This window comes from Fopius arisanus, unplaced genomic scaffold, assembly GCF_000806365.1.
Source record: "Fopius arisanus strain USDA-PBARC FA_bdor unplaced genomic scaffold, ASM80636v1 scaffold00102, whole genome shotgun sequence".
Classification (NCBI taxonomy): Eukaryota; Metazoa; Arthropoda; class Insecta; order Hymenoptera; family Braconidae; genus Fopius; species Fopius arisanus.
In genome coordinates, this window is record NW_011887841.1 from 170,110 (window position 1) to 177,701 (window position 7,592).

The window sequence follows — 7,592 nt, forward strand, 5'->3', positions numbered from 1 at the left end:
CTGAATTTATCGGCATTACGTCGTTACATAATTACAAGAATATTTTTTCCAAAACCATAAATTACCACTGAATCTGATAACAATTAAATGATTTTCAACAAGACGCTTATCATTTCAGATAGTCAATCTGTGTTCCAAAAAGACATTCAAAGGTGTTAATAGCTTCTCCATAAATTTAAATAAAAAAACTTGTCCATATTACCCCACCCTATATAATTAATAGATTATCGACTGGTGTATGGACTCATGAGGAGTTGTTCACTCATAAAGTTCCAAAAAAATTCAGAAATATTCTTGGCAAGATTATTTTTCTCTATCAGTGCAGCTGTCCGCGAAATTTAATTTTTTTTTTTTTCGTTTCAACACTGAATTTTATTGATTCTGGGAAAATAGAGGATTGCATTAGACTGGCATTGGATCGAAGCTGATAGGGGGAATAAAAGGAGACTGTTACCAATGAAAATGTTACGCGGAGATGCGGAATTTTCTTAACGCGTGCGACCTGGTTATAACTGTTGGGTGAATACGAGCGTGCGGAATATCATTACAGCACAACGCGAGACGGACGTTATTTGAAATTTCTTAATTATTTTCTTGAACAATTCCATCAATGTCAGTGATAATAATCTTATGAAACATTTGATAAGGAGTTCTATAGAATTTAAATGACCCAAATTTATTTTCAGCCTAATGAGGTAGGGGTATTTTCACCCTACCTGGAGGTAGGGGGTGACTCCGATAATCGCTAGTGGTAATTTGATTTGTCCAAAATGATTGATTCACCCGAAGGAAATGACTTGCATTGTTTAGGACGTAATTCACACTTCTGGGTGAAGAAACGGAATAATTTTTGTTAGAGACGAATTTAAATTCCTTATACAAACAAAAAAAAATCAAGTGTTATGATTTCAAGAGTAGATTAAATTCATTTGTCAAAATCTTCATTTTTACTGTAACGTCAGGGTAAAAACGCCTTCATACCCAAAACATTGAAGGATTTTGGAAAAATATTTCTGACTATTTTATCAAAAAAATCCAATGCACTGACAACTTATTATAAATATTGTTGATTATTAATGAAAAGTAGATGAATTTTTATTGAATGGATTGGAATAATGTCGATGAAAAACCATAATAAATGGTACCCGAAGCACTAGATGTTGTCGCTCACCGCGTGGCAGCAAATCAGGAAATTTTCTCGTGAATTTTTCACATTGAACGTGAAAAGGAAAATATACAGGGATAGACACGGAAGTCCTGGAGATGTGCTTCTGTATTTGAACGAACGAATCGCACCCGCGCCCACTCGCTGGTGCCCGTAAAACTTTATGTGTTTCGTTTTGCTACCCCTCGTCCCTATTTCTCTCTCTATTTCTTCGAGGCCGCAGTCGTGTTTTACTCCGGTTGCACGAAGGAGGTTTTAGTTGGCCCCGACAGACCCCGTAAAAGCTCCCATTTGCGCGTACCCGCGTTCATGGTTATTTGTTTCATTTAATTCTTTATTAGTTTCGATACCTCCTCGATATACATTACGGTCTCTCCGTGCGAGCTTCCCTTCTGACAGTCCTCCAGGGTGTTTCATGCTTCCAGGGATAACATATAGCTGGAGAGAAATATTCAATAAAAATTGCCTACGGGGTGTGGAGCAACGTGGACATGTCTTTATACTACTGGAATTTTTAATAATTCAAATTTTTTTTACAATTTTTAATCTTTACGTCGATATGATATAGTGAAGAGTTCATTGTATTTGATCTTGAATTTTTCTCTTATTGCAATAATTTTGCAATTATTATTCAATATAAAAAACAAAATTTTCATGAATTTTCAAATTAATGAATCAAATCAAATCAAATTCGAAGGCTAAAAGATTTTTTAGCAATATATTTAAATTAGGGTAATAACAATTAACATTATCGAAAGAATTTTTTAGATCAGAGAATAATGAATATCTAAAATAATGAGCGTCTTGTTGAAGATTATTTAATTATTCATGAAAAGTAAAGAAAAATTGTGTAAATATTGGGAAATCAATATGATCAATATAAATTGTTAATTAAGGTTATTGTTTTCTATTGTAATATCAAACGAAAATTCCTGCAGAGCCAATGGGGTGTATAATTACTAAGGGGCAGTTTAAATTTTAGTATAAACATTTCAGCGCATCGCAACTACACACAAATACACTATCCTGTCAAGTAAATATATTCTTGAGACAAGTAAATGCCCGAACATCTACATAAAACCTCAATTTAAATTCTTGGCTCCAACAAATTTGGGGAGGACAATTGACTTTAATTAGCTACATATTGTTGGCTAATAATATTTTCTCTCAGTGTAGAATACACGACAGGATGGGGATGATATGCAGCTAAAAGTAAACAATGAGAAATAAAAAAAAATTGCAGGAATTACCTAAGTGACTCAAAAAAATATTTCACTGCACGAATGTCGACTTCCAAAATAAAATGACTCGTTGACTGTTTTTCATTTAAAAAAATGTGATGATATCAAATAAATAAATTATTTAAAATTCCATATAATGATACAATAACTACAATATAATAAATAATAATTCAAAAAAATGTATGACTCCACAATGAAAATCTCTGGATCAATTTTCTGGAAAATTATCCAAAGCAAGTAGAACCAAAAACGTCTGGAAAAGTGGCATAAAAAATTGAGTTGACGAGGCCGATGGTGAGAGTGAATATGAAAAAAAAAAAAAAAAGAAAGGAACAAAAAAATGAAACGGCTTTCGGTAGAATCGACGCGGGAGCGTTTCGTAAAATAGAATAAAGTGGAAAATGGTATTGCGATTTCCATACACGTAGGCAACGTTTCGTAGAGTAGTGGCGTAAAGAGGAAGGGCACATCCTCCCCCCGCCCCTCCCCAGGCGGATGCTAGGGGGTGGTGTGGGGTGGAAATTCGTTGGGATATAGGGAGGAGTTGAGTAACGCGCAGGGGGTGGAAATACGGTGGTTGTGCCTTGTGTGCGATCTGGGGGAGAAATTTTGAAGCCCGCGGATGAGCAATCCCCGATTCCTCCCCTAACCACCCCCCTGACCATCCTCAACCCATCCCCTCCTTCTGCTCCCCTTTTTCGCGATGCCACATGAGTAAATGAAGCGAAACGCGCGTATAAAATACATCAGCCATTTTTTATTCGAATAAATTATAGCGAATGGAAGCTATTCATTGATTGAGAAATAGACGAATGGATTTCCTCCATTCGGATTTGAGTGTCAGACCGTTCTTCCGTGGTGAAAATGAACAGAGAAAAATGTATTGTATATAATTCATTATTATTATTTATTTATTATTACGTATTTATGATTATTAATGTAAAATAGTAGTAATAGTTCTCTTTTTTGGAAAAAACTGCGCGTTGAATTTGTGGAAATACCTCATATTATTATTTAGTTAATTATAAATTAACAACTTTTTGAAGGAAAAGCGGAGTAGGGGTGCACCTACATGAGTATTCACTTCAAAAAAAGATATGCTTCACAGATATACTTAAAAATAATAAAAATAATGGAACGGAATAAGTTGAAAATGGAAATAGCTCTAATATAGTTTTACCGTTTTTTTATTATTCAATTATTCTTATTTATTGAACTATTTTCGCAGCCGTTAGTTAAAAAATTATACACTTCAAGTTACAAATTTAAGTTCAAATGTCAAGAATTATTCATTTCCCAGGCATAATAAAGTCGGATAGTTTCCGTAATGTTCAATTACAATTCTGGGAAATCATTGGTATGAAAATTTTTCGAAAACCATTACCCACCGCTAATTACGTGAATTATTCATTGATTTTTATTGAATTTTATCCTGTATGCGCTTTTTTCCAGTGATGCAACATTGCTGAGGCATCTAATTCCATCACCTCATTCCCTATATATGAACAAACGAATTCCAAATAGGAAATCGCCTTACGTTGAATCCTCTTAGAGAGCTTTCACCGGCTGTTCGCAAATTCCGTTGGCATTTCATTCCGTAAGTCGCCAATTAAAAAGTAATACTGTTGAGGTTTGTGGGGAGGGCCGGGAGAAGAATGGAAATGAACGGAATTTTTACCGCGGATTATAGGTTGTCGGATGGAAAATTACGGGAGTCGATCGTCGAGGGTACAGTCTCAAATGACGTCAGGTTTTTTCAAATGCTTTATGTGAATGGGATATTGACGTGGACGGACATCATTGCCCGTTCAATGGTATTAAACATTCGACTGTTGACTGCAAAAGGAGTTAATTTTTTATGATGTAGCTGGGAAATAAAAAGAGGAAATCGGACGACTGGTCGAGCTTTTACAATTTTTTTTGTACACTATAAAGGTAATGCTCTTCATTTTTTTAAATAAATTTGTAGCCACTCATTATGAATATATGTCTGCATATATATATATATGAAGAAATATATATCCAGAAATATATGCGGAGGAAAACGTTAACATCATATGGGGAAAAATTTTTTTCCTTACAAAGTTTGTGTAACATTTAAAGGCGAGTGTCAGAATTTCGGGGATAATGTGATCCCGTAGTATATTGGCTCTGAAAAAATGTGAACCCTGACACGAGTTAGAAATTTCCGAAATTCATTTTTTATTATTCGATAAAACCCACACGTTTCAAATTCGAATGCGTACACTCATTCCCTTAAAGCAAGTAAATTGCGCGTAACTAAAGTGAGATCGCAAAAAAAAATGAGTCGCATCAAGTGCGACTTGACATACGTAATTTTTTTCTCAGTCACACATTCACCCCATTTTCCTCAATGAAAAATGCAATTACCGTGAAGGAAAATTGCTCGGAATATATTTGAATATACCCCACAACCGCCAACAGTTGAATTCCATCGTCATTACTCCGAAACAATGAGTGATGAGCTCATAAGTCTCATTGACCAATAAATCGAGAAACTTTAGAATGCACCTCCATTATCTCCGATAAACTAAAAAAAAATGACCCGAGGTTTCCAGAGATATCCAGTAATGAGCTCATGAAAAAGTGTCATCATTCGACACATAAATACATCGGTGTCAAGAGCTGAACCTCAGGTGAGAAACATTATCCAATGAAACTGCTGAACGTCTCATGGTTTGTCAAGTGCTGGAGGACTTGGTGGCCCCCACCCAACACTCGAAATAATCTCCTCAACTTTCGTCACGACACAGAAATAAAAAAAACCAAGATAAACACACAGCCGAGTCATAGGTTGACTGCATTACAATAATACTCGAATTGTCAGTCTGATGTACGTCATCCCCAGCGTCACCCCAGGTCTCATGAACCACTCGGGACACTGATGTTTCCATATCCAACGCTACGAAACAGCTCATTGGGGAAAACAAAGTGTAAACACGTACACTAAATTTTACCACTAGCATATGTATTTGTGTTTTGTAGATATATCACTCGTCTTTCTGCGACATTTTCTCGTTACTGCACCGCTGTCTGAATATTCACCTGCTTACATCTATTATTCGCTCTTTACCCGAATCTGTCAATATCTGTACTTACCAATTTTATTTATTTCAGTCACAATGTCCTCTGAATTTTTAATTATGTAAATTATGTATTGAATGTATGTATGATCGAAATCGTTCACTGGATTTGTCATTCATATTGAAAAACCATTGAATTTTGATTTTTGTGGGAATGAAATAGAAAGAGAAATTAAATAGAATTCAATTTTCTAATGTAGATTGAAAATTCAGAGATTGTATTGGTAGAATTTTCAGTATCTTCAGGCTTTTTCGGTGGCCTGTGGATCGAACATTTTTTGAATATTCAAGGGAACGATTTTTTTTTTGAAAATTAAAATAAAGTCAGAATTACGGAACGTTCAGAGATAACTCTGTATTGTTATCATAAATATTCCGTAGAAATTGGAGGCAAACGCTTTTTCATAATATTTTTTTGTTCCTGGACGGAGATACAAATATCAGAGATATGACTGTACTAGCACGGTGAAATGCCTTCATTTTCATGGACTCGGAAAATTGACGTGGAAATCTGAAAAAATTTACGCCCGAAGAAATTTCCACGCTGTTAATAATTGATTTAATTTTCAGCGATTGAAACCGAATTCAGTAGTGCTAAACGGAGATGAACCCACTTTGACTATTGCCAAGTGTTTAATGAATATCTCAGAATCTGGAGAAGCTAGTAAAATTTTTATTATAACCTTTTTTCCGCAGCCAATTGAGTTCTCCAACAAATGTTATTACAAAAATTTCTCTATATTGTTTAGATTCGTAAGTATTGCTCGAAGACTCAATTGAGCGATAAGTACAACTCATCTCCGTTTACGACTTCGCTACAATAAAATTCAGGATTTTCATGGAAAGTAATCATTGATATTGTGAAAGATACCTTGAATATTAAATTCCATGAAAATTCCAATACTAATTTCAATTTTCTTGAAAAGTCTAAAAAGTGCAGACTTCACTATATTCACCAATATTATCATCTGGCCCAATAACTTATAATTTCACACGATTTTTTTTCCCAAAAAAAAAACAATAAATTTGATTTTGTGTTTAAAATAGATTTTAACTCTAGGAGATTTGTTTGGATGTATAACTGGCCTTGCTTGAACACCTCCACGTTACAATACACTGTACTATCTAACTATTGATCTGTTTGCATCTATTATTTACCTTTTATCTCAAACTTTTCAGCCTTAGCATCTACTCTGGCACTCGTGGCTTTAAATTGCTCTCGGTTTATCCCCAAAATTTGTCCACGTGATGTATAGTCGGTGGTGAATTAGTCTGTATTTAATTGCCACGATTTGGGCATTAGTCTCAAGCGTACAGATAAAAGAAATGGAATATTAATACCACAATTGCAGGAGTCACACGGCTAATTTGCTTTTAATATCTCCGACTGATACTAGTCGTATCAATTCGAGGAATTTACGAGTTACGCTCTTTCTACCGCATTTATCTGTTATTTCGAATACAAATAGCACGTAATTGAAAAAAAAAACAGATAAGGCTGAAAATTTTTTATCATTCCGTGGAGAATTTCGAATAATTCAATGTTTCATTAAAAAGAGATGGGATATTTTATAATAACGCATTTATGGAATATCTGGGAAAATAAACGGACACGCGTCGGCTTTATTTTCAGTGTGAAATTTAATTTCTCTGAAAATTCAAGGATGCCCTCATTTTCAAGCACCGCGAAGGCGGGAATTCCTCAGGTTAATTCAATTTTCGACCCGACATCATTATCCGGGAAATAACGCTGAAGTTTCAATTAATTGGGAATTTAATATTGCATTCACCGATTTTTGTTTTTCGAAATACTCATGTGGAGTAATTTATATCGATTTCAGCAGATGGAAAGGAATTTTTTTGGACTTGACATTTCACGATTACAAAAAGTAATTTTATATGTTGTTATTTGTGAGAACATGTTTTTTATTTCGAATTCTGAGAAGTGCGTGGATAAATGTTTGGACATTTAACTCTGCAGTCTAAACATTTGTAAAATAATGGGACCTTTGCGGGTCCATGTCGCCAAAGGCTCCAGCATCTCTGTTCCAGTAATTAAGTCCAGTCAACGAGATGTCTTCT